This window comes from Chlorocebus sabaeus, chromosome 5, assembly GCF_047675955.1.
Source record: "Chlorocebus sabaeus isolate Y175 chromosome 5, mChlSab1.0.hap1, whole genome shotgun sequence".
NCBI classification, from domain to species: domain Eukaryota; kingdom Metazoa; phylum Chordata; class Mammalia; order Primates; family Cercopithecidae; genus Chlorocebus; species Chlorocebus sabaeus.
Window position 1 is genome coordinate 26188407 of NC_132908.1, and position 27792 is coordinate 26216198.

At 49.5% G+C, this 27792-nt stretch overlaps 1 protein-coding gene across 1 annotated transcript in view; it reads left to right on the forward strand.

Moving 5' to 3' along the window:
- The window catches only part of SBK1 (SH3 domain binding kinase 1), a 65377-nt gene that overhangs the window by 1807 nt on the left and 35778 nt on the right, over window positions 1-27792 (forward strand). The gene's annotated exons all lie outside the window — the stretch shown is intronic.

A 27792-nucleotide genomic window follows, 5' to 3' on the forward strand; every position in this document is an offset into this window, starting at 1 on the left:
CAAGCCAGTTTTCCCCTCCAGGACCCTTGCAGGACAAGCGGGCCAGGCGTGGGCTCCTGCAGCCTAGGCCAGGTTCCTCCCTGACTTTCTCTGTTGGACTCTGGGTCCACAGTTCCCGCTCCGTGGGCCTCTGTCTCTTCGTCTGTGAAATGGGAGGATGTTCCCTGCTGTGGTTGTCAGCTTAACGTTCAACACAGTGACTGGCCACCCACAGACTGCCAGGGCCTGGGCTGGAGACTGGAATCCAGCTCACAGGGTCGCAGCCTGCTAGGAGAGACAAAAGAGAAGACAGGTCAGTTCAGAGTAGTGGGCAACTTGATGGGCATGGTTGCACAGTGCCTGGGAAGTCAGGAGGCAAGACGGACCACCTCTGCCCACAGGAGCCATCGGAGGCCCACCAGGTCGGTCTTAACGTGCAAGTGCCCTCCCAGGGGTGAGAGAGGCTGAGGAAAGGGCATCGCAGGCAGTGGGAACGGCAAGAGGGAAGGCTTGGTGCAAACAAGAAATGAAGTGTGGATGGTGGGGATGAGGCTGGCAGAACGGGGCCAATCACAGAGGGCCTGGACGCTGAGCCGGGGACCTGACCCATAGGCACTGGAGCAAGCAATGGATAAGACTCGAGGCAAAACAGGGGCAAATGAGGAGAGGCAAGGGAATATTAGGTGCAGAAGGGCTTCTTGAACTCCAAAGCAATGGTCTCATGATAGAACCCCATGTTCATCATGAACACACAAAATGCTTATTGAATGAATAAATGAATGAATGAATGAATGAACGAATATGACATTGAAAGACAGGGCATCAGGCTGGGTGTGGTGGCTCACACCTGTAACCACAGACTTTTGGGAGGCCAAGGCAGGTAGATAGCTTGAGCTCAGGAGTTCGAGACCAGCCTAGGCAACATAGTGAGACCCCCATCTAAATATACACACACACACACACACACACACACACACACAATTAGCCAGGCATGGTGGCATGCACCTGTAGTCCCAGCTACTCCATGGGCTGAAGCAACAGGACCCCTTGAGTCCAGAAGTTTGAAGCTGCACTGAGCTATGATCACGCCCCTGCACTCCAGCCCAGGCAACAGAGCGAGACCCTGTCTCAAAAAACAGAAAGAGAGAGAGAGGGCATGGGAATAATCTGAGTTGAATTGTTAAAAAATACTACACTCCCAGACCGTGCCTCGGAGATGTTGCAGCTTCAGGCCTTAGGATGGATGTGTAATTTTGATCAGCTTCCTCCAGGTGAACAACTTAAGCAAACCAGCATTTGGGAAGCCCCAGAAAGAGACAGGCACAGGCCTTAGGGTTGGCAGCTGTGAAATCCTGCCCCCTTCCTCCCTCATCCCATCATCTCCCACTTCTGATTCTGGGGACTCTGTAGGGGATATCTCTCCGCCTCCTGCCCTGGGAGTATGGTAGCCTGTGTTTGCAGGAGCTGGTCTCCTTTCTAGCTGGCAGGTTCTGGCCCTTTAAGACCTGGGAGGGGACAGGGCCAGGCTGGGCAGAGACAGTGACCACAGGTGCCAGGTGGTGAAGCTAAAAATACTGAGTGATGCGTCCGCCCAGGCTGCAGGAGCCAGTGGCTGGGGAGGGTGGGACGGAAGGCTCTGGAGTGTTTCTTTGCTGCTGGAGGAGGGGCAGTGGGGCAGTGAGGCTGGGTGGGGTCACCTTGGGGACTTAGAGAAATCTGTGGCTGCCCCCAGCCAACCCTGCCCCGCCTCTCCCAGCCTTGCTCCAGCCCCTGGTAGGCTCCAGGATTCACTCCTAGAATAGCTGGCTGCCACGTTTCACAGCCCCGGGCAGGCTAATTCTGGTGCATCCCGCTTCTGTGTGATCCTGGGGAAGTCACTTCTCTTTGGGTCTCTGTAAAATTAAAGAGTTGGACTTTCTCAGGCATTTGTAGGGAAAGAAAGGCAACGAAGCGGGGCAGGTGACCAGTTCACTCCTTTGTGGATTCAGTACATTTCCCCTGAGGCTCCCTGCCGACTGGATGCTGAGGCCACTGCAATGAATGTGACACAGCCATGTCCCTGGAGGGACTTGCAGCCTAGTGAAGACAAAACAACACAGGCTCGAACAGACAGCGCAATGTGCTATAATAGAAGTGTGAGCACTGTGCCCTCGGCTTCTGTTGTGGGACGATGCAAGAGACAGCCCCACAGGGAACACATCTGCATTTGATGAAAATTTGTCAGCAAACGCATCACCCACAGTGATGTTCACCAGCCACCTACATCTGGTGTTTTGATGTATTAATTAAGGTGAGCCAAGCTGTTGGAATAAATAAGCTTGACAATCGTAATGGCTCAACACAGAAGAGCCTTATGTTCTGTGTGTGTGTGTGTTGGCAGGGGGTGGTGATGGAGGAGACTCTGCTCCACGTGATCTTTCAGGGATCCAGGCTCCTCTCATCTTGTGACTCCATCATCACCCATGGCCACTGCTGGATCTTTTGCATCCAGCTTGCAGATGAAGAACAAGAGTGGAGACCACACATGAGGTTTTTATGAAGCAAAGCTGGAAATGGCCTCCTTTACTTCTGCCCACATGCATTGGCCAGAACAGCTCATTGCAAGAAAAGCTGGGAAATGTAGTCCAGTCCACATGAAAGCATCCAGTACATAATAGATGCCCAATGTGCTCGTTCATTCATTCACTCAACAAATTTCATTGCATAGCTTTTGTGGGCTAGCACCAGAAACTGGACTGAAAATACTATCTCTGCTGTCATGGGGTTTATATCTAATGAGGGAGTCAAACAAAACACAAGTGAACAAATCGTCAAGGTTCAAAGCCCACTGCGAAGGAAATTACCAGGGATGCTGGAGACAGCCGCTTTGCATACGGTAAACAGGGAAGTGACGACATTTCATCTGAGACCTAGAGAATGAGAAGGAGCCAGCAGTGGGGAGAGGGGTGGTAACAGCAGCTTGGGCAAAGCAAATTGAGAGCAACAGGTAGGCAGGGGCATGGAGAGGGCTCAGTGTGGCTGAGGCAGAGCAAATGATGGGGACAGTGACAAGAGGCAGGGCATGAGGGACAGGAATAGCCAGGCCACACAGACCTTGGCACCCATGGCGAGTAGAATGGATTTTGTTCCAGATGGAATTGGGAAGCCTTTGAGAGCTCTTAAATGGGGGAAGTTGTATGATCTGATTGGCATTTTAAAGGATATTTCAGGCTATGCTTGGGAGAATCAATGGTGATAGGCCAGAATGAATAGAGGACGCCAACGTGGAGGTCATGGTGGTGGGCAGCTTTGGAGATGGGGAAGTAAGAAAGTGCTTTCTGAACATATTTAGGAGGCTGGGCACAGTGGTTCATACCTATAATCCCAGCACTTTGGGAGACCATAAATAGAGGATTGCCTGAGCCCAGGAACTCCAGACCAGCCTGGGCAACATAATGAGACCCTATCCCTACAAAAGAAAAATTCTAAAATTAGCCAGGCATGGTGTCATGGGCCTGTAGTCCCAGCTACTCGGGAGGCTGAGTTGGCAGGGTTGCTGGAACCCAGGAATTTGAGGCTGCAGTGAGCTGTGATTGTGTCACCATACTTCGGCCTAGGTGACACAGCAAGACCCTGTCTCTAAAACAAAGATAAAGTAAAAACAAACATTGGAGACAAATCCACAGAATTTTCTGATGGGTTAGAGGAGGAAGGGAACCTGGGGTGATCTGGGCTTTGGGAATTACAGAGGTGCATGTATAATGGGCAGATTCGATGGAGGGAAGAGGCTTGGTGAGAACATCAAGAATACAGACTCATGCCTGTAATCCCAGCACTTTGGGAGGCCGAGGCGGGCGGATCACTTGAGGTCAGGAGTTCAAGACCAGCCTGACCAACACAGTGAAACCCCGTCTCTACTAAAAATACAAAAATTGGCCAGGCATGGTGGCACACACCTGTAGTCCCAGCTACTAGGGAGGCTGAGGCAGGAAAATAGCTTGAACCTGGAGGGCGGTGGTTGCAGTGGGCGGAGATCGTACTACCGCACTCCAGCCTGAGCAACAAAGCGAGACTCCGTCTCAAAAAAAAAAACGTCCTGTCACGAATATTTTCCATTTGAGAAGCAGGTGAGGTGTCCAAGTGAAGATGTCAAGAGAGGACATCATAATGAGAGTCTGGAGTTCAGAAGAGGAGCCTCTCAGCTGGCGGCGGAACTCCAGGGTCATTGGTAAACAGATGGTGTCTCAAGCCATGAGCTCTCACAGGAGAGAGGGGAGGGAAGAGGCTCCAGGATAGGGCCCTGAGGACTCCGCCGTATTGAGATCATGTGGAGGAGAAGCCAGCGAGGGAGGCAGAGAAGGAGCAGCTGGGAAAGTGGGAGGGAAACTGAGAGCATGTGCAGTCACGGAAACCAAGGAAGTGTCTCGAGGAGAGGGGGCGTGGTCCACCCGCTTCAAAGATGTGAACAGTCCAGGGAAACGAGATTAGATTCAGCTGCCAGGAGCGTTGGAGCATGCCTGCAATCCCAGCACTTCGGGAGGCCAAGGCAGGAGGATTGCTTGAACCCAGGATTCAAAACCAGCCGGGGAAACATAGGGAGACCCCCCCCCATCTTTACAAAAAGTTAGAGAAAATAAAAATAGGGCTTGCACAGTGGCTCACAGCTATAATCCCAGCACTTGAGGAGGCAGAGGCAGGAGGATCACTTAAGGCCAGGAGTTTGAGACTAACCTGGGCAACATAGTGAGACCCCATCTCTATTAAAAAAAAAAAAAAAAAGAAGAAGAAGAAAGAAAAAAAGCCAGGCATCATGGCGCGTGTCTGTAATTCCAACTACTCAGGAGGTTGAGGTGGGAGGGTTGCTTGAGCTCGGGAGGTCGAGGCTGCACCGAGCCATGATGGCACCACTGTACTCCAGTCTGGGAGACAGAGAGACTCTGTCTCGTAAATAAATAAATAAATAAATAAATAAATAATAGTCAGGCATGGTGGCATGCGCCTGTAGTCCTAGCTACTCGGGAGGAAGCCAAGGCGGGAGGATTGCTTGAGCCCAGGAGTTCAAGGTTACAGTGATTACACCACTACACTCTAGCCTGGGCAACAGAGGAAGACCCTATCTCTAAAAAATATAAAAATTAAAATTAAAAACATAAGAAATTTTTTAAAAGAGAAAAAATATTAGATTTAGTGATGTAGAAGTCAAGAGTGATTTTGATAAGAATACATCATGAAACCTAGCACGGTGGCTCATACCTGTAATCCCAGCAGTTTGGGAGGCCGAGGCAGGCAAATCACTTTAGGTCAGGAGTTCGAGACCAGCCTGGCCAACATGGTGAAACCCTGTCTCTACTAAAAATACAAAAATTAGCCCGTTGTGGTGGCATGCACCTGTAATCTGAGCTACTCGGGAGGCTGAGGCAGAAGAATCGTTTGAACCTGGGAAGCAGAAGTTGCAGTAAGCCGAGATTGCACCACTGCACAGAGCGAGACTCTGTCTCAATTTAAAAAAAAAAAAAAAAGAATGCAATCATGAAGTGGTGGAAACAAAACCAGGTTTGATGTGGTTAAAGAAGGAAGACTGAACACACACATGTAACTTCTCTATATCCTAAAGCCCCATTGAAAGGATAGTGAGGCTGAGTACAGCGGTTCATGACTGTAACCCAACACCTTGGAAGGCCGAGGCAGGTGGATCACCGGAGCTCAGGAGTTCAAGACCAGCCTGGGCAACATAGCAAGGCCCTGTCTCTACAAAACATTTTTTTAAATTAGCTGGGCGTAGTGCCATGTATCGGTATTCCCAGCTACTGGAGAGGCTGAGGTGGGAGGGTGACTTGAACCCAGGAGTTCAAGGCTGCAGTGAGCTATGATCACACCACTGCACTCCACCCTAGGTGACAAAGGGAGACCTTGTCCCTAAAAAAAAAAAAAAAAAAAAAAAAAAGAAAAGAAAAAGGATAGTGAGTGGATTTTTTAAGGTGCGTGCATCAGTCTTTTATTGCTTCCATAACAAATTGCCATAAACTTAGTTGCCTTAAACTAAACAAATTAATTCTTATGGTTTTATATGTCAAAACTGACACAGGTCTCACTGAGCTGAAATCAAAGTGTTAACAGGATGGCTCTAGGAAGCTCTTCCTGGAAGGGCTTTCTGGATGCTACAGGCGAGAACCCATTTCTTTGACTTTTCCATCTTCCAGAAGGTACCTGCATGCCTTGGCCTGTGGTCCCCTCCCTCCAGCAAGGTAGCATCGCTCTGATTTTTCATCACATCACTTTCTTTTTTCTTTTCTTTTCCTTTTTTTTTAAAAAACAATAACAACAACAACAACAACAGGATCTCGCTCTGTAGCCCAGGCAGAAGTGCAATGGCCCAATCAGGCTTGCTGCAGCCTTGACCTCCTGGGCTCAAGTGATCCTTCCTCCTTAGTCCCCCGAGTAGCTGGGACTACAGACATGTGCCATTACACCATGGCTAAGTTTTATTTTCATTTTTTTTCCAGACAGAGTCTCACTCTGTTGCCCAGGCTGGAGTGCAGTGGTGAGATCTCAGCTCACTTCAACCTCCGCCTCCGGGGTTCAATCAATTCTCCTGCCTCAGCCTCCTGAGTAGCTGGGATTACAGGCGTGCACCACCACACCCAGCTAATTTTTTTATTTTTAGCAGAGGCAGCATTTCACCATGTTGGCCAGGCTGTTCTCAAACTCCTGACCTCAGGTGATCCGCCCACCTCAGCCTCCCAAAGCGCTGGGATTGCAGGCTTGAACCACTGCACCCAGCCTAATTTTTAATTTTTGATAAAGATTGGGCCAGGGAGAGGCGGGGGGGGGGTCTCACCATGTGGCCCAGGCTGATCTTGAACTCCTGAGCTCAAGTGATCCTCCCACCTCGGTTTCCCAAAGTGCTGGGATTACAGGTGTGGGCCACTATTCGTGGCTGTATCACTTTCTCTGACTACACCTGGGAAAGGTTTTCACAATTTATGTGATTAGATTGGGCTCACCTGAATTATCCAGACTGATCTCCCCTTCTCAAGCTTCTTAACCTTAATCACATTTGCCAAGTCCCTTTTGCCACGGAAGGTAACATGTTCACAGCTTCTGGGGATTAGGACATGGATGTTTGCAGGGGGCCATTGTTCTGCCTAACACAGCATGAAGCAGTGAGAACTAATCAAATGAAAATGGAGAAAATAGCAACACCATTTTGGAATCTGGGATGGTAAATGAACACGTGGTAATAACTGACTTAGCAGGCTGAGGAATTTGCACTTTAAGTGAACCCTAAACTGGGGTTAGGACAGGCCAATGAGTATAATTTATACTGCGAAATCCCCCAAAGGTGCTGGCATTAATAGCCTAAGTACCTCTGGAAATGAGAGTAAAGCTGGGGCTGAACCCCAGAAGGACTAGGGTAAGAAGGGCTTAAATCCTCAAATGTCCTTGCAGCCAGGCGCAGTGGCTCATGCCTGTAATCCCAGCGCTTTGGGAGGCTGAACTGGAAGGATTGCTTGAGGCCGGGAGTTCAAAACCAGCCTGAGCCACATAGCAAGACCTTGTCTCTAAAAAAGGTAAAACTTAACCAGGCATGGTGGTGTGCACCTGTAGTCCCAGCTACATGGGAGGTTGAGGTGGGAGGATTGCTTGAACCTAGGAGTTTGAGACCAGCCTGGGCAACATAGTGAGACCCCATCTTTACAAAACAGTTTTGTTCATTCCTGGAGGTCCCTCCCCCTGTCAAATAGCATCTAGCTTTTGTTTCATAGTTATAGTATATTTTCTTAAATATCTAAATATAGTAGTAATAGTTCTGTGAGTTTTTTGGGTTTTGTTTTTGTTTAGAGATAGAGTCTCACCCTGTCAACTAGGCTGGAGGGCAGTGGTGGGATCAGGGTTCACTGCAGCCTCCACCTCTAGGGTTCAAGCAATCCTCCTACCTCAGCCTCCTGAGTAGCTGAGATCATAGGTGTGCACCACCAAACCTGGCTAATTTTTAAAAATGGTTTTTTGTGGGTGAAGATGATTCTCAGTATGTTGCCCAGAAATCAAAACTATTGACCAGGCTCGGTGGCTCATACCTGTAATCCCAGCACTTTGGGAGGCCGAGGTGGGTGGATCACCTGAGGTCAAGAGTTCGAGACCAGCCTGGCCAAAATGGCAAAACCCTGTTTCTACTAAAAATACAAAAATGAACCAGGCATGGTGGCACGCGCCTGTAGTCCCAGCTACTCGGAAGGCTGAGACACGAGAATTGCTTGAACCTGGGAGGCGGAGGTTGCAGTGAGCCAAGATCATACCACTGCACTCCAGTCTGGGTGACAGAGCAAGACTCCATCTCAAAGAAAAAAAGAAAAGAAAAGAAAAGAAGGTCAAAAGAGCTAAAGAGCTAGGCAGCGACTTTGATGTTGATCCAGCAGTCTTGGCCAACCCATGGAGGAGCTCAAGGGCAAACATTGTGCAGGAGATGAGCCCCAGTGTCCCCACTGTCCCCACTGTCCTCAGTCATTGGCTGGAGCTGCCCAACAAGACGTTGGTCTTGGCTCAAATTCTGTGGCAGATCTCAAAGACACTGTAGTTGAAGGCTGTCAGCCAACTGCAATCCTCAAATCCAAATAGCAAGTTCTTTCTTTTTTTTTTTTTTTTTTTTTGAGATGGAATCTTTCTCTGTCACCCAGTCTGGAGTGCAATGGTGTGATCTCGGCTCATTGCAACCTCTGCCTCCTGGGTTCAAGTCATTCTCCTGCCTCAGCCTCCTGAGTAGCTGGGATTAAAGGTGCCCACCACCATGCCTGGCTCACTTTTGTATTTTTTAGTAGAGGTGGGGTTTCACCATGTTGGTCAGGCTGGTTTCGAACTCCCGACCTCAGGTGATTCACTGACCTCGGCCTCCCAAAGTGCTGGGATTGCAGGTGTGAGCCACCACGCCCAGCCTGAAAGTTCTTTCTTGAAGGGAGAACCAAGCAGCCACCTCCATGACTACTACAGATGGGAAATAGGAAAGAAAGGGTATGAGGATTAGAGGATCATTGCAGGCATCCCATATCTGAACAAAGGAGCTCCAGAAAGACAGTACAGAGGAGAGGAAATAGTCAAAGAAATGTTTCCAATATTTCTTAGAACTGAAGGGCCTGAGTTTCCTGCTTGAAAGAGCCCATGGAGTGACCATCCAAAGGATAAAAATAGGCCAGATGCAGTGGCTAATGCCTGTAATCCCAGCCCTTTGGGAGGCCGAGGCAGGAGGATCACTTGAGGTCATGAGTTTGAGACCAACCTGGCCTATATGGTAAAACCCTGTCTCTACTAAAAATACAAAAAAAAAAATTAACCGAGAGTGGTGGCACGCACCTGTAGTCCCAGCTACTCTGGAGGCTGAGGCACAAGAATCGCTTGAACTCAAGAGGTAGAAGTTGTCATGAGCCAAGATGGCACCACTGCACTCCAGCCTGGGTGACAGAGCAAGACTCCGTCTCAAACAAACAAACAAACAAAAACTAAGGATAAAAACAGACCCATGCCAAAGCCTATCACCAGTAAATTTCAAAACACAGGGACAAGAAGAAAATTCTCCAATATTGTATAGAGCATCAAGAATCGTAATGGCATCAGACTTCTCAACAGCAATCCTGGAAACGAGAAGACAATGAACTATGTTTTTCTGTTTTGTTTTGTTTTTTTGAGACGGAGTCTTGCTCTGTCGCCAGGCTGGAGTGCAGCGGCATGATCTCAACTCACTGCAACCTCCGCCTCCCGGGTTCAAGTGATTCTCCTGCCTCAGCCTCCCAAGTAGCTGGGACTACAGGCGCATGCCCCCACACCCAGACAATTTTTGTATTTTTAGTAGAGATGAGATTTCACCATATTGGCCAGGATAGTTTCCATCTCTTGACCTCGTGATCCACCCACCTCGGCCTCCCAAAGTGCTGGGATTACAGGCATGAGCCACTGCGCCCTGCTGGAACTATGTTTTCAAAAGTAGAAAAGAAAATTATTTTCAGCCTAAAATTATTATTATTATTTTTGCTACTATTATTAAAGCAGGGTTTTGCTCTGTCACCCAGGCTACAGTGCAGTGGCACTATCATGTCTCACTGCAATCTCAACCTCCTGAGCCCAAGTGATCCTCCTATCTCAGCCTCCTGGGTACCTGGGACCACAGGCAGTGCCACCACGTCCGGCTAATTTTTTAATTTTTGTAGAAACAGGGTTTTGCCATGTTGCCCAGGCTGGTCTTGAACTCCTGGCTCAAGTGATCCTTCCATTTTGGCCTCCCAAAGTGCTGGGATTACAGGCATGAGCCACTGTGCCCAGCCTCAGCATAGAATTCAATACTTAGCCAAACTACTAATAAAGTGAGAGTAGAAAAAACAATATTTTCAGATTGGCAAGAACTCAAAAATTTTACCTCCTATGCACCCTTTCTTGAGAAAGCTACTGAAGGATGTACTCCACTAAAGTAAGGGAGTAAACCAAGTAAAACAAGAAACAGTAAACAAGAAAATAAAGAGTAAGACTTGAGCAGGGCATAGTGGCTCACACCTGTAATCTTAGCACTTTGGGAGGCGAAGGCAAGCGGATCACCTGAGGTCAGGAGTCTGAGACCAGCCTGGCCAGCATGGTGAAACCCCATTTCTACTAAAAATACAAAAATTAGCTAGGCATGGTAGCACGCACCTATAATCCCAGCTACTCAGGAGGCTGAGACAGGAGAATCACTTGAGCCTGGGAGGCGGAGGTTGCAGTGAGCCAAGATCATGCCACTGCACTCCAGACTGGGAGACAGAGTGAGACTCCATCTCAAAAAAAAAAAAAAAAAAGAGTAACATCTGGACTCCAGGAAATAGGAATTGAACATAAGAGAGAGGAGAAGGGAATCTCGCAGTTCACACTGAAATAAGAGAAGAGATTGCTTCAGGAAGATGAAATTGATAGAATACCTAATGTCTTTGAATTTTGGAGACGTTTACACAAGTAGGGGAGAATATGGGTTGAACGATATATAAACATGTAGGTAAACAAGTACTTCCCTCTCCAAAAATGTTGTCAAACCCAGGAAAACCAAAACTTTTGAGCAGAAAAGGGAAAGAAATTTGAAATGAAAATTTCTGCCCTGCAAAAGACACTGATAAGAGAATGTGAAGAGAAGCCATAGAATGGCAAAAAATATCAAGTGTTCCTTGGTATTTACCCAAATAAGTTGAAAATTTATGCCCACAGAAAATCCTGCACATGAATATTTGCTAGTTTCGTTTTACTGTGGTAAGGACACTTAATATGAGATTTGTCCTCCTAGCACATTTTTAAATGTACAATACATGGTTGTTTTATTTGAGACATGGTCTTACTCTGTTGCCCAGCCTGGAGTATAGTGATACAATCACAGTTCACTGCAGCCTCCATCTCCTGGTCTCAAGCAATCCTCCATCCTCAGCCTCCAGAGTAGCTGGGACTACAGATACATGCCACCATGTCCAGCTAATTTTTAAAATTATTTGTAGGGACAGAGTTTTGCTATGTGGTCCAGGCTGGTCTTGAACTCCTGGGCTCAAGTGTTCCTCCAGCCTCAGCCTCCCAAAGTGCTGGGATTCCAGGCGTGAGCCGCCGTGCCCAGTCACAATGCAGTATTATTAACTATAAGTACAGAGTTACGCAGCAGCTCTTTAGAGCTTATTCATCTTGCTTTATTGAATCTTTATGTCTATTGATGAGCTATTCCCCATTTTCTTCTGCAACTCTGACAACTATAGAACCAAAATCTAGGAATTAGACTTCTTTAGATATCCCATATAAGTGGAATTATGAGATATGTGTCCTTCTGTGGCTTATTTTGCTTTGTATAATGTCCTTGAGTTTCATTTACGTCGTCGCATATTTTTTTTCTTTCTTTCTTTCTTTTTTTCTTTCGAGACAGAGTCTCGCTCTGTCACCCAGGCTGGAGTGCAGTGGCGCGATCTTGGCTTACTGCAATCTTCGCCTCCCAGGTTCAAGTGATTCTTCTGCCTCAGCCTCCTGAGTAGCTGTGACTACAGGCATGCACCGCCATGCCTGGATAATTTTTGTATTTTTTGTAGAGACGGGGGTTTCACCATATTGGCCAGGCTGTTCTCGAACTCCTGACCTGGTGATCCACCCATCTTCGCCTCCCAAAGTGCTGGGATTACTGGCGTGAGCCACCGTGCCTGGCCTGTCATCGCATAATTTTAAGGCTTAATAGTAGTAGTCTGTTGCATGTATAGATCACATTTTTTTTCATCCATTGAACCCATTTGGGTTATTTCTACATTTAGCTATTGTGAATATTGTTGTAAAGAACACAGGAGTGCTAATACCATTTTGAGATTTTTTTTTCTTTTTTAGAGACAGGGTCTCATTATGTTGCCCAGGCTGGTCTCGAACTCATGGCCTCAAGCAGTCCCTCTATTTTGGACTCCCAAAGTGCTGTATTAAAGGTGTGAGCCACCACACCTGGCCTGTCTTTCAGATTTTTATTTTTTCTTTTGAGACAGAGTTTCTTTCTTATTGACCAGGCTGGAGTGCAATGGCGCGGTCTCAGCTCACTGCAACTTCCACTTCCTGGGTTCAAGCAATTCTCCTGCCCCAGGCTCCCAAGTAGCTGGGATTACAGGCGTGCGCCCCCATGCCCAGCTAATTTTTGTATTTTTAGTAGAGACAGGTTTTCACCATGTTGGCCAGGCTGGTCTCAAACTCCTGACCTCAGGTGATCTGCCTGCCTCAGCCTCCCAAAGTGCTGGGATTACAGGCATGAGCCACCATGCCCGGCCATAGATTATCTTTTCACTGTGTAGACTGTTACTTTTGCTAAGCAGAAGCTTTTTAGTTTGATGTAGTCCCACTTGTCTGTTTCATTTTTCTGTAGAGATGGGGTTTTGCCATGTTGCCCAGGCTGGTCTTGAACTCCTGATCTCAAGCAGTCCACCCGCCTCAGCCTCCCACAGTGCTGGGATTCCAGGCGAGAGTCCCTGTGCCCAGCCCCACTTGTCTATTCTTGTTTTTGCTGCCTGTGTTTTTGGTGTCATATCTGCACATGAATATTTATAGCAGCTTTATTCATAATTGCCAAAACTTGCAAGAAACCACAATGGCAATGTCCTTCCATAGGTACATCCGTACAATGGAATATTCGGTGATAAAATGAGCCATCAAGTCACCCAAAAGACATAGAGGAACCTTAAACATGTATCGCTACGTGAAAGAAGTCAGTCTGAGAAGTACTCTCTGACTCCAGTGATATGACATTCTGGAAAAAACAAAACTAAAGAGTACAAAGATCAGCGGTTGCCAGGGGGCTGGCGGGAGAGAGGGAGGGATGAAGAGGTGGAGCGTGGTGGATTTTTAGGGCAGTGAAACTATTCTGTATGATACTAGGAGGGTGGACCTGTAACATATTTGTCAAAACCCATGGAACTCTACAATACAAAGAGTGAGCCTCGAAGATGTAACATATGAACTTTAGTAACTATGTATCAATCTTGGTTCATCAGTTTTAACAAGTGCACCACACTGATACAAGATGTTAATGGTAGGAGAAATTTGTTGGGAGGAGAGGAAGTATACTACAAAACTGAAAGTCTCTTGGTCCATTCAAACACATTCTGCTCAGGCCAGGTGCAGTGGCTCACACAGGTAATCCCAGCACTTTGGGAGGCCAAGGCAGGTGGAGCACCTGAGGTCTGGAGTCCAAGACCAGCCTGGCCAACATGGTGAAACTCTGTCTCTACTAAAAATAAAAAAAAAATTAGCCAGGCATGGTGGCGGGCACCTGTAATCCCAGCTACTCAGGAGGCTAAGGCAGGAGAATCTCTTGAACCCAGGAGGCGGAGGTTGCAGTGAGCCGAGATCGAGCCACTGCACTCCAGCCTGGGTGACAGAGCGAGACTCCGTCTCAAAAAATAAAAAGAAACACGTTCTGCTCAATTGTTCTGTAAGCCTAAAACTACTCTAAAATACAAAGCCTATTATTAAAAAAAAAAAAAAAAAAAGGAAGAAAAGAGAAAGGAATTATAGTGTTCCACACAGAGCTGTAAATAACATTTCCACAATATGTAAACATTTCCAGTCTTACCAATGTTATGATGCAACTGTGATGTGAGGGGGGATAGGATGTGGGAGTGGGTGGGAGAGGGAGTGGATGGACATAAGGAGCTAAATCCTCTTCTCCCAAAGTGGGAGGTTGGTAAGGAATGCCTAAAACTGGAAAAGAAGCAATGTAAACATGTTATGTAGGAAATGCGGAGGTAAAAATGACTAATCACGAGCTAAAAGAGTTGAGATGGTTGTCCTTATGAAGTGGGAAAAGGGGCTGGGCGTGGTGGCTCACGTTGTAACCCCAGCACTTTGGGAGGCCAAGGCAGGAGGATCTCTTGAGGACTGAAGTTCGAAATCAGCCTGGGCAATATAGTGAGACCCTCCCCCATCTCTACAAAAAATTACATATTAGCCAGTCATGGGGGCTTGTGCCTGTGGTCCCAGCTACACACAGGAGGCTGAGGCGGGAGGATTGCTACAGTGAGCCGTGATCACACCAATGCACACCAGCCTGGGTGACAGAGTGAGACCCCATCTCTTAAAAAATAAGTGAGAAATGGGGGTGAGGCTACCCCTGCATGTTGATTCTAAACAATGGACATATCTAACTTGAATAAAAATTAAAAGTATATTTTCTATATATATATAAGAAAAGCAGAAATAATAACAAATGAAAGAGACTGGGAAGTTGCAGAGCAGAGAGAAGGAAGCCAGTTCCATCAAGAAGCTTTGTTCGGGGGGCCCAGAAATGGCTGAAGACATGGGTCAGGAGGAGACGCCAGAGCCTCGGTGCCCACGAGAAAGTCATGGAAAAAGAATGAGGGGGTCCCGGTGCAGTGGCTCATGTCTGTAATTCCAGCACTTTGGGAGGCCAAGGCAGGTGGATCGCTTGAGCCCAGGAGTTCAAGACCAGCCTTGGCAACATGATGAAACCCTGAGTCTACAAAAAAATAAGAAAATTAGCCAACCATGGTGCATGCCTGTAGTAACAGCTACTCAGGAGGCTGAGGTGGGAGGATCACTGAAGCCTAGGAGTTTGAGGCTGCAGTGAGCTATGATTGCACCACTGCACTCCAGAGCTCCGGCCTGGGTGACAGAGGAAGACCCTGTCTCAAGAAAAGAAAGAAAGAGAGAGAGAGTGAGAGAGAGAGAGAGAAAGAGAAAGAAAGAAAAGAAAGAAAGAAGAAAGAAAGAAAGAAAGAGAGAGAGAGAGAGAGGAAGGAAGGAAGGAAGGAAGGAAGGAAAGAAAGAAAGGAAGGAAGGAAGGAAGGAAAGAAAGAAAGGAAAGAAAGAAAGAAGGAAGGAAGGAAAGAAAGAAAGAAAGAAAGAAAGAAAGAAAGAAAGAAAGAAAGAAAGAAAGAAAGAAAGAAAGAAAGAAAGAGAAAGAAAGAGAGAGAGGAGGATGGAGTGCGGAAGAAGGGAACCTCTGAAGAAACAGGGTCCCTGCAGCCCCTCATGGGGAAGGGCCCTCTGCCACTGAAGCGGATGGAAGAAGTGCAGGAGAAGGGAGGCTGGAGGAGGAGTTGTGGTTTGATGGTGGAGGCAGTGGAAGAGTTTCTGATCCATCTGTTTTCTCAGCGAAGTGGGAGCCACGGTTTGTTTGAGGAGACAGGAGGAGGTGGGAAGTCATCCCAGACCTTGCTACAGAGTGGGCTCCACAGACAGCGACGTCAGCACCCCTGGGGGCTGGCGGGGTGGACGTGCGGAATCTCGGGCCTCACCGAGACCCCTAGGAGACTCACAGGCGAATTACAGTTTCAGAAGCTGCTCAGAAAGGGCAGGAACAAGCAACTGGGAGGCATAGTGAGGGCAGAGGTTGGGGGCACCGTGCTGAGTGCCTCTCCGAGACCTGTGCCCCTGAATGAGAAGGGACACTGGCAGCTGTGGGGTGACCCTCCGGAGCAGTGTTGGCTTGCTTGGTGCAGGCAGAGAGCAGATGCCTGGCTAGCGCTGTGCCAGGCTGGTCCTATAGCAGGACAGATGGGCATGGGAGTGGGGATGTTTTCCAGAAGGCCATCGTGGTGATGGCAGAAGGGGGTTGCTGGGTAGTGAGAAAGTGCTGCTGGTGGTGGATTGAAGTTTTTATTTTATTTATTTATTTATTTATTATTTAGAGACAGAGTCTTGCTCTGTTGCCCAGGCTGGAGTGCAGTGGTGTGATCTCGGCTCACTGCAACCTCTGCCTCCTGGGTTCAGGTGATTCTCCTGCCTCAGCCTCCCGAGTAGCTGGGACTACAGGCGCCCGCCACCACGCCTGGCTAATTTTTTGTATTTTTAGTAGAGACGGGGTTTCACCATATTAGCCAGGATGGTCTCGATCTCCTGACCTCGTGATCCGCCCGTCTCGACCTCCCAAGGTGCTGGGATTACAGGCCTGAGCCACCGCACCCGGCCGGATTGAAGTTGATGCCTGCAGGTACCAGGGCAAGTGATGAAGAGAAGGGAGGGACGGAGCAGAGGGGGGAGTGCCGGAAATAGAGAACTCAGAGGGGGTGAGGTGGGGTCATTACGCGGGCTGGGGTGTGGGCCTGGGAGGGGTGGCCAAGGGGCTTGCAGAGGAGAGGGTCGAAGGGGACGGGAGGAGGTCAGGGAGCTGAGAGGCTGCTGGAGGCTGCTGAGAAGTCCTCTGTTCTCTGAGGTTTTTACCCCACGAATCTAAAGATGGTGAGAGAGGAAACGGAATCATTTGCTCTGGGGTGTGGCTCCGTGGGGACTTTCGAAAGCTCCCCAGAGTTTGAGAACCACGGTATAAACATAGAGACAGACGAAAAAAAAAAAAAAAAAGACAACGGGGAGTAACAAGAAGGCACCCTAATGCGGGAAACGGTGGCTCACGCCTGTAATCCCAGTGCTTTGGGAGGCCCAGGCGGGAAGATCACTTGAGACCAGGAGTTTGAGACCAGCCTGAGCAATACAGTGAGACCCCCATCTCTACAAAAAATTAAATTAGCCGGGCATGGTAGTGCTCGTCTGTAGTCCTGAGGCGAGAGGATTGCATGAGCCCAGGAAGTGGAAGCTGCAGTGAGCCATGATCACACCACTGCTCTCCAGCCTGGGCGACAGTGAGACCCTTTCTCCAAAATACAAATTTAAAAAGGTACTCTGCGGCTGGCACAGACAGAAGACCTCGAGAGGACCAGCTAGGGAGGGGATTCATGTCCTGGGTTGTGGGCGAGCATAAGATGGAAACGTCGTGGTCTTCCCCTGGAGAACCGGACAGAACAGAGACAGAGACAGAGCGCGCGCCGTGGTCCCTCGGATCGTCCTGCGCTGCGGCGGAATGGCCACTAGAGGGCACGCTGTGCTCACTTATGCAGAAGGGCCGGCAGGTGGCGGATTCCGCTGCCAAAGTCTCTGTTTAGCCACAGACCCCTGGGCTTGGCCCCAGGTCCGCTACGTCCGGGCCCTGTGGCCTCGGCCAGGTTACACAAAAGCTCTGTGACCCTGTTTGGTCAGCCATAAAATGGGCACAGCTATAGGTCCGACCTTCTAAGGTGGTGGGAGGATGCACGGGGCCACATAGGCAGAGCAGCGTCCAGGGGGGAACGAATGGCCCCGCGAGAAGGGGAGGCTTCGCCATGGCCTCCGTCTCTCTCCGCTTCTCCCGCAGCCCTTCCGCCCAGCCCTCCCCAGGCCAGATCCGGTCCCAGGAGAGACAGATCGACTTTGGGGTAGGGGACAGCAGAGGGAGGTAGGCGATCTCTAGGACAAGGAAAGAGAGGAGGCAGCCACCTCCCCCACCTCGCCCACCCTGCTTTTGTTTAGAGGCAGGATCCTGCTCTGTCGCCCAGGCTGGAGTGCAGTGTCCTGATCCCAGCTCACTGCATCCTCAGCCTCCCGGGCTCAAGCCATCCTCCTGCCTCAGCCTTCTGAGTAGCTGGGACTACAGGCAGGTGCCACCACGCCCGAGAAATTTTTAATTATTATTTTATTTTATTCTATTCTATTTTATTTTATTTATTTATTTATTTTGAGACAGAGTCTCACTCCATCACCCAGGCTAGAGTTCAATGGCGCGATCTCGGCCCCAGTTTGAAATTCTAAATAATTTCATGTTTGAATTTGTAAGGGGAGTCTGATGGGCCTGTGGAGCATGTGCCCAGGCCTTGGAGCCTCTGCCTGGCACCACGAATGCTCACACTCTGACCGCCTCCCATAGGCAGGTTCTCAGCCAACTACTCCCCCCAACAACAGTCACTACTGCTACTGTTTGTCCCCAGCCAGGTGCCTGGATAAGGGCAGGATCGGTGTCAGGTGTGCAGCCACGTGGCCCCAGGCACCTGTGAGTCTGCACTTGCCCCACCAACCTCCCTGTGCCCAAGGGAGCATGACATTAGAAAGGAAAAAAGGGCCGGGCATGGTGGCTTACGCCTGTAATCTCAGCACTTTGGGAGGCCAAGGCAGGTGGATCACCTGAGGTCAGGAAGGAGTTCAAGACTAGCCTGACCAACATGATGAAACCCAGTCTCTACCGGGTGTGGTGGTGCACACCTGTAATCCCAGCTATGCGGGAGGCTGAGGCAGGAGAATCACTTGAACACAAGAGGCGGAGATTGCAGTGTCCCGAGATGGCACCATTGCACTCCAGCTTGCTGGGTGACAGAGCGAGACGCTGTAAAAAAAAAAAAAAAAAAAAAAAAGGGAAAGGAAATAACACCATCACACAGCTGGTCATGATGGCTCATGCCTGTGGTCCCAGCACTTTGGGAGTCTGAGGTGGGAGGATCACTTGAGCCCCAAAGTTGGAGGCTGCAGTGAGGTATGATTGCACCACTGCACTCCAGCCTGGACAACAGAACAAGACTTGGTCTCTAAAGAACCAAAAAAACAACAAAAAAAATCCACCATTACAGGCTGGGAGAAGACTAAGGGAGAAAGGAAGAAGCTTTGTTTCCACTTTAGGAAATAAGAGGCCGCACATTTAAATTTCTCTGGGTCCTGCATTCTGTCGCAGGCACAGGGTCAAGTACTTACACCTCGAAAATCGTCAGTGCTCCATCATGGGAGCTGTGGTTATTTAGGATCCTATGATTAGAGAGAAACAGGCAAGCAAGACAAAGCCCAGGGGCCCCAGGGACAGCTGGTGGCCTTCAAGGTGACTGATGCCAGGCCTGGGGACCACATTCCCCTGCCCTCCCCAGGATCTTGAGTCCAGGGTCGGCACTGAGGGCAGCAGGCTGGGGATGAGCCCCTTTCTCCCTGGACCTCAGTTGTCCCACTGTGCACGGGGAGGTGCCTGGCTTCCAGCAGGGACAGCAGGTGAGGATGTCTTTGCAAACTGAAGCATGGGGGGACGTGTGGGCAGCAGCGATGGTTCCTGACGTGCCGGAGATTGCCATGGTTCCTCTGAAGGGCCCCAGGGTCAGGGGCTCAATTGCTAGTTTTGTTTATTTATTTATTTATTTTGAGCAGGGTCTTGCTCTATTGCCCAGGCTAGAGTGCAGTGGCACAAACATAGCTCACTGAAACCTCAAACTCCTGGCTCAACCTGGTCACCATGCCTCCCTAATTTGAAAAAAAATTATATTTTTTATATATATATATATATATATATATGTTTTTTTCAGAGGTGGGATCTCACTGTGTTGCCCAGCCTGGTCTTGAACTCCTGGCCTCAGGCAGTCTTCCTACCTTGGCCTCAAACTGCTGGAATTACAGATGTGAGCCACCACGCCCAGCCCAGGACTCAATTTCTACCCCCACCCCTTGAAATGTTCAAAGGGGATCCAGCTTTAACCCCCTAAGGATGGCTGACAAGGGATGGGGCTTCAGTGGTGACTTCAGGCCCAGGTGTGTATATCCTCTATGGCCCTACTGTGAGACCCTGACAATAACTTCATTTATTTTATTTTATTTTATTTTATTTTATTTTATTTTATTTTATTTCTGAGACAGAGTCTCACTCTGTTACCCAGGCTGGAGTGCAGTGGTGCAATCTCGGCTCACTGCAACCTCTGCCTCCCAGATTCAAGCAATTCTCCTGGTTCAGCCTCCTGAGTAACTGGGATTACAAGTGCATGCCACCACACCCAGCTAATTTTTGTATTTTTGGTAGAGATGGGGTTTTGCCATGCTGGCCAGGCTGGTCTCGAACTCCTGACCTCAGGTGATCCACCTGCCTCAGCCTCCCAAAGTGCTGGGACTACAGGCATGAGCCGCCATGCCTGGCTCCTGACAACAAGTTCAAACCAGACTCTGTGGGTAGCTACAGGTCTTGGTAGTGATCTCAGTGGCCTCAGACCCAGTGGCAACCTTGGTGACCTCAGACCTTGGTGGTGTCCTCAGACAGACCCTGGTAACAGCAGGGAGGCACCTAGCACCTCATTCCCCTCCCTCCATCCTGGCTGAGCCTCTGTCTCTCCCCAGCCACTAGGATTTGAGCCATCCTCCTGGATCCACTTAATTAGCCGAGCTCATTAACTCCCACAAGACTTCTCCTCCCCTCCTAATTAACTGACTTAATTAGGGCTTGCAGACCCAGCTCCTCCCAGCCCCCTCCTGCTCCACCCCAGCCTGCCTCCTCTGCGCTCGGCTCAGCCAAGCCTGCCTCAGCCTGGGAATGGAGCCAGGTGTGAACTGGGCCCCTCCAGCACTCAGGCCTTCACCCTGTGTCCCTCCCTGAGTCCCGGGACACCAGGACAGTGCCCCTCCCAGGCAGCAACCCAGAGGCAGGATGGAAATGGGGACGGGAAGTGAATGGAGAGAAGGATGGAATCAGAATAAAATGGAATCGGGTGGGAAGAGGAGGTGAGGCTGGTGGCTGACGGACAGGCTGGGTAGCAGGGTGGTTAGGGCCTGGACTCAGGAGCCTGCATGGGTTCAAGTCCCAGCTAGGGTGTGCACTTCAGCAAATGCCTCACCCTCTTTGTGTGCCTGATAGATGATGATAGCATCCACACCCTTGGGGTGGTGGCGAGGTTTAAATGAGCTCATTTGTGTAAAAGGCTTAGAACTCAGCCTGGCACAAATCTGTGCCTGTTAAATAAGTGGGTGGGCATGAACAGAGGCCCCCTGAGGGCGAAAAGCTGGAGAAGGGGAGGGAACAGCCAGGTGGGGATCCCAGGCAGGCTCTGGGGGGTGCCACAAATGGATCAGGCTGGAAAAAGCCATGGCCTAGGAGAGGTTAAAGAGGTAAAAAGTGGGCTAGGAGGACTCAGGCCTCGGTATCCTCTTCCTCCTCCGGGGATGGAAGAAACTGACCTTGTTGGTTCATTACCTATGCCCTCTGTACCTCAGTTTCCCCATCTGGGGGAAGACCCTCGCCCCGTGAAAGTACCTGTCATATTCTGGATGCCTAATCAAAATCTAGACTCATCCCTGAGATGGGAGGTGACCCAAAAAGCATTTGCAGGGAGGGGCTTAGTGAAGGTGACCTACACCTCCCCTGAGACCCAAGCAAGGAAAGTGTGCTGTGCAGGCAGCAGGCTGGATGCAGGTTAGACATCAGGCAGGACTTACCAGAGTTGAGGAGTGCAAGATCTCGACAACGGAAAGGGGGAAGAGGTGTCTGAGCTGCTGGGTGGGCTCTGGGGAGAGATGAGTGGGCACTCGCACTGAGGGGAAGGGGAGAAGGAGCCTGAGCACCAGCTGGCTCTCAGCTCACTCAGCTCCCAGTCACGCCTCAGATCTCAGCGCGGTCATGCCTTCCTCCCGGAAGCCCCCGACCTTTGTGTCTCTTTTGTACCCGGTCTCAGTAGGAATTTTACATTTGTTGGCATGATTAGTGCGGTGTCTCTCTTACTAGTCTGGGAGCTCCTGAGGGCACAGACTGTGCTTTTTAGCCAGCCCTTTTATCCCAAACCCCATTGATCAGTGTATAACAACCCCAATAAACAAGGCCCTTTTATCCCAGAGCCTTCACATTTTGGGGGCCTGGGAACAAGTGTGAATGAATGAATGAATGAATGGAGTGCCTTGGACCAGAGATTCCTGGAGCTTGGAGGGAAAGGGGGCCCATATGGCAGCCCAGGCAGCTATGAACCCACCCAGCTCTTCACATGGCTCCAGGAATAACCATTGTTAGAGAGCAAGGGCTAAACTCCAAGGACCCAAATCCCTGCTCAGGGGAAGGCTGAGCTTCCTCTGAGAATCCCCGGCATACCCTGGGATGCTGAGGAAATATAGCGACTGTGTGGGACAGAGGAGATGTTTGATTACTCTCACATTTTTATTTATTTATTTGTTTGTTTGTTGAGAGACGGCGCCTCACTCTGTCCCCAGGCTGGAGTGCAGTGGCGCAATCTCGGCTCACTGCAATCTCTGCCTCCTGGGTTCAAGCGATTCTCCTGCCTCAGTCTCCCGAGTAGCTAAGATAACAGGTGTGCGCCACCACACCTGGCTAATTTTTGTATTTTTAGTAGAGATGGGGTTTCACCATGTTGGCCAGGATGGTCTTGATCTCTTGACCTTGTGATCTGCCCACCCTGGCCTTCTAAAGTGCTGGGTATGAGCCACCGTACCTGGCCATACTCCCACATTTTTAAACACTTTATTTCTAGAGGATTGTAAGTGGCAGAGACCGAAGTCCAGCTGACTTAAGCACAAAAAGGACTTGACTGGGTCATGTAATTGAAAAGTCCAAGGTTTCAGGCATGGCTGGATCAAGGGGATCAAACGATGACAAGGATTCTCGCTTTACCTCTCTTGGCTCTGCCGTCTGCTGTGTTGGCCTTCTCCTCTGAGGGGTTCTCCCCACTTGCAGCAACTCCAGGCTTACATCCTACTGCTTTTCAGTGCCATAGAAAGACAACTTCTATCCTACTAGCCTGGCTCAGGGAACGGACCAATCTCAGAAACAACTGCTAAGACCATGGGGTTGTTACACACTGATCGATGGGGGCTGGGTCACAAGTCCACCCCTAGAGTCGACCAGGTGAACCCCACCATCAGAACCCTTAATGGGTAGGGAAGGATGTATCAGGGAATGTGGGTTCCCAGAGGAAACTGGGGTTCTGTTAACAGGTAGAAGACAGAGCCTATGTAACAGAGGAATATGTGGGCATCATGCCAGATCCAGCCGGTCACTGTTCTAAGTGCTAGAAATTGGTGACAGACACGTAATTTCCCCACCCCTTCCCCACTCCAACCTGCCAGCGTCCTCATCTCTTTTTCCCAGGGCCTTCTCTGGCCCCCGCCTGCTCTGCCAGCATCCAGAGTGCTGCCTCCCCTCCTCCCCACTGCCCCAGCAGCTCTCCCGAATGACTGACAGGCAGAGTGTCAATACCCCAGCTCCTTTGCCTTTGGATGCGGTAACCCTGAGCAGTGTGTTGTACTCTGTCTTTTTGAGTTCCTCAGTGGGGTTCACCTCCTGTTGCCCACAGTGGTGACTGAGTTGGTAACACAACGCTTGTCGCTGTCTTCCTGTCTCACCCCCGCCCCCGACCCACCACTCCGCTACCTGGGATCACCTATCAAACAAACTGCTTGCTCTAGAATCCTTGTCTCAGGGTCTGTTTCTGGGAAACCCAAACTAGGACATCATTAAAGCCAGCCCCCTAGGGATGTGTTCCAGACGGCGCTTGTTTCCTGCCAAATGTCTGCGATTCCTGGGGCTGGCTTTGTTGACCCGTGCCTGTGAAGGAGCTGGGGCGGAGCCAGCTCTGAGAATCCTGTCTCCATTCTGGGAATTCCAGGGGATGCCCCCTGTTCCCCCAGCACACACCCCCTTGGGTCTGGGTGGGGTCAGGCCCCATCAGATCCTTGCTGCATAGCTTCCAGGGGCAATGGCCTCATCCCAGTCCTAAGGAGCCCAGCACCCAGAGCCATCATGAGCAGGAGCTCAGGGTGGCAGGGGCCAGGGAGCCAAACTTGCTACCTAATCCTAGTGCTTCTCAGAGTGAGAGAGGAGGGCATTTCCGGTCGTTCTCAGACCAGGTTTTAGAAAACACAGATAATCAGGCCAGACGCAGTGGCTCATGCCTGTAATCCCAGCACTTTAGGAGGCCAAGGCGGGAGGATCACTTAAGGTCAGAAGTTCAAGAAAACAGAATCACATAGTGAAAAACTTCTTCCTTTTTCCTTCTTTTTCTCCTCCTCCTTCTTTTTAAAATCCCATTTTAAAACACTTCCACGGAATAGTTTTTAATTATTTTGGAAAAAGTGAAAGAATTTACACAAAACTGTAAACTGTGCATACCTACAGCTATAATAGAAACAGTGTCAATATTCTATCACATTTGTGTCAGAGTGTTTCTTTTCAGAGATGGGGTCTCACTCTGTCACCCAGGCTGGAGTGCAGTGCCACGATCACAGCTCATTGCAGCCTTGACTTTGTGGGCTCCAGCAATCCTCCTGCCTCAGCCTACCGAGTAGCTGGAACTACAGGGGTGTGCCACCACATCTGGCTATTTTTTTGTAGAGACAGAGGTCTTACCATGTTGCCCAAGCTGATCTGGAATTCCTGGTCTCAAGTGATTCTCCCTCCTCAGCCTCCCAAAGTGCTGGGATTACAGGTGTGAGCCACAGCACCTGGATCCTGCGTCAGATATTTTTAACTTTAAAAAAAATAGGGCTGGGCTGGGTGGCTCACGCCCATAATCCCAGCACTTTGGTTTGGGAGGCCAAGGCGGGCAGATCATGAAGTCAGGAGTTCAAGACCAGCCTGGCCAGCATGGTGAAACCTCATCTCTACTAAAAACACAAAAATTAGCCAGGCGTGGTGGTGTGCACCTGTGATCCCAGCTACTTGGGAGGCTGAGGCAGGGGAATCACTTGAACCCAGGAGGCAGAGATTGCAGTGAGCCGAGATTACACCACTGCACTCCAGCCTGGGTGACAGCATGAGACTCTGTCTCCAAAAAAAAAAAAAAAAAGACTAATAAATAAAGATGAATTCCTGTTATACTCCCCCTACCAGTCCTATTTCCTAGGTGCCATCCCGAGGGGCAACCACTCTCATGATTTTAGGGTTATTCTTCTCATTACTTTTATTTTTTGTGGAAACAGGATCCCACTATGTTGTCCAGGCTGGTATCGAAATCCTGGGCTCAAGCAGATCCTCCTGTCTCAGCCTCCCAAAGTGTTGGCACGAGCCGCCGCACGTGGACCTGCAGCTATTCTTCTCATATGGGGCTGGCACACTTTCAGCTGCAAAAACGTCAGAATTCCCAACTCCAAGGGGCTCCAAGTTCAATCAGCTCAGCAGCTCTGCGATGTCACAGAGAAGCAGGTTCTTTCCCTGGGCACCACCACACTGTGTTTCCCCTCATCAGTGGCTCCCCGCTGGCCACGGCCACAGAATTGTATTTCGGCATGGCAATGGAGAGCTCATCAGCACTTGTGCTAGGGCACTGTTTCTCACGGCAGAATGTACACTCCAAAAAGGGATGGAGGGATTCCAGGATCCATCACCCCTTCCAGTGCCTCACATCCCGGGCACCTGTGCCATCTTCCATCCAATCCGTCTTGGGTTCTGGCGGATCTCTTGGTTTTCCTATCAGCAATAACTTGGTCTGTGTCTTCCAGTGGTCCCAGGGAGGAAGTTCTCCTCTACAAAAGACCCTTGTGCCTGGCACAGTGGCTCACACCTGTAGTCCCAGCTACTCAGGATGCTGAGGTGGGAGGATCTCGAGCCCAGGAATTCAAAACTAACCTGGGCAATATAGCAAGACCCCTTCTCAAAAAAAGAAAAAAAAAATCACAGGCCAGGCACAGTGGCTCACACCTGTAATCCCAGCACTTTGGGAGGCCAAGACGGGTGGATCACATCACCTGAGGTCAGGAGTTCAAGACCAGCCTGGCCAACATGGTGAAACCCTGTCTCTACTAAAAATATGAAAATTAGCCAGGCATGGTGGCACACACCTTTAATCCCAGCTACTCAGGAGGCTGAGGCAGAAGAATCACTTGAACCCAGGAGATGGAGGTTGCCAAGATCGCACCACTGTACTCCAGCTGGGGCAACAAGGTGAGACTCCATCTCAACAACAACAACAACAAATCATAAATGCGGACCAACAAGCCAGGAATGCCTTCTCTCTGTCATGACTGGAGACACAAGGAATCAAGAGCATCACAGGACATGCTGGGGAAATCCCCAAATGCCATCAGTTTCCCAAAGCATGGAGTCTATCATTATGGCCGGCTGGACACAGTGGCTCACACCTGTAATCCCAGCACTTTGGGAGGCCGAGGCAGGTGGATCACCTGAGGTCAGGATGGCCAATATGGTGCAACCCTGTCGCTACTAAAAATACAAAAAGTAGCTGGGTATGGTGGCGGGCGCCTGTAGTCCCAGCTACTCGGGAGACTTAATTAAATTTAAAAAAGAAAAGAAAAGAGACCAGACTAGGTGGCTCACGCCTGTCATTCCAGCATTTTGGGAAGCTGAGGCAGGCAGATCACCCAAGGTCAGGAGTTTGAGACCAGCCTGACCAACATGGTGAAATCCCGTCTCTACTAAAAATACAAAAAACAAACAAACAAACAAACAAAAAACAACCTGTAATCCCAGCTACATGGGAGACTGACACAAGATAATTGCTTAAACCTGGGAGTTGGAGGCTGCAGTGAGCCGAGATTGTGGCATTGCACTCCAGCCTGGGTGACAAGGCAAGACTCCATCTCAAAAAAAAAAAAAAAAAAAAGAAAGAAAGAAGGAAAATAAAATCACGGCTAAGTTTTTTCTTTGTGTTTTGCTATCCAAATTACACCCATCAAGACCGTCTCTGGAGAGCTGGCACTTTTGAACTAGCAAGACTGGCTTATCCCTAGGTGTCAGGGACAAAGGACTGCACCATTGCAGGCTGCTACTTCTTTTTTTGTTTTTGTTTGTTTGTTTTGTTTTGAGAGAGAGAGTTTCACTCCATTGCTCAGACTGGAATGCAATGGTGCAATCTTGGCTCATTGTAACCTCTTCCTCTCCGGTTCAAGTGATTGTTGTGCCTCAGCTTCCCAAGTAGCAGGGACTACAGGTGCACACTACCATGCCCAGTTAATTTTTGTATTTTTAGTAGAGATGGGGTTTCACCATGTTGGCCCAGGCTGGTCTTGAACTCCTGAACTCAGGTGATCTGCCCACCTTGGCCTCCCAAAGTCACCACTTCTGTTCCTCTCTTCAGATGTGTTGTGTTGGTTCCATCCTCTGAGAAGCAGGCAAGGTGGGCCAGATGTGCAAACGATTTATTGAGGAAAACCCTTGGGAGGGACCAAGGAGGAAGGAAGAGGAGGCTGGGAAGATCATCAGACTGTACTAGATCTAACACGTGGAAGAGAGAGACAGAAGGAAGGACGACGGGATAGGAAGAGTCTTCAACTGCAGTGCAGTGAGAAAGTTTCTACAAAGTCAAGGGGGAGTCCTTGATCCAAAGCTGTCCATTCAAGGAGTCCTGTGTCTCCATGAACAGACGTGCCTTAGTTCTTTGGCTGGGATCGGCTCGTGGGAAGCAAACCAGAGCCTTCCTGTGTGAACCACAGATGGATTTCACAGCTGCTGCCCTTGGTCAATGACTTTTCCTGAAGTCAGAGGTCTGAGTGGCACATTTTCAGGGCCGTCACATTCCATCCCTCGCACTGCTCAGCTCTACCATGGATCCTGTGAGCCTCTCTTTCTATGGGAAAACGTCGAAGACGGAGATCAGTGGAACATGCTAGAGCCCCTGCCTCCTTGCTGCAGTTATCGAGAGCCACAACCAGCGCTTGTTCTTTCTTCCTTCACTATCCATTCTAAGTTATCCACACTCTCCACTGTCGCCTTGGTAGGCCTTGGTGGGTTACCTGAATGATGTGACCCGACTCTTCAGTCCTGAGGGAACTAAGTTATTGGTTATTGTAACCCATGAATCACTGGATTCC